The following is a 332-nucleotide window of genomic DNA, read 5'->3' on the forward strand; positions in this document are numbered from 1 at the left end:
AATTTAGTTCAAATCTTTTTCTATCCCTTTTAGAAACCATTTCCGTATCAAAATAGATACATAGATTCCAGTCTTCGAAACAATGGCTCATAAAAAACAAACAAGGAAGCTTAGTGATCTGAGGATGACGCAACGCGATTCGTTTTTGTCTATAATGTTTTTTTTTTTTTTTACTCTCTGATTTTATTTATGTTTATCTGTTTATAAACAAAGGTCTTCTCGGTTTATGGATTTATTGTTATATGTTTGTTTGGACTGAACGTATAGTTTGAAGGAATATATTTTTGGATCTTCAGATTCTTTTATTTGATTACAGAATATGGAAGACTATT

This window comes from Penaeus monodon, chromosome 33 (genome assembly GCF_015228065.2).
Source record: "Penaeus monodon isolate SGIC_2016 chromosome 33, NSTDA_Pmon_1, whole genome shotgun sequence".
Taxonomy (NCBI): Eukaryota; Metazoa; Arthropoda; class Malacostraca; order Decapoda; family Penaeidae; genus Penaeus; species Penaeus monodon.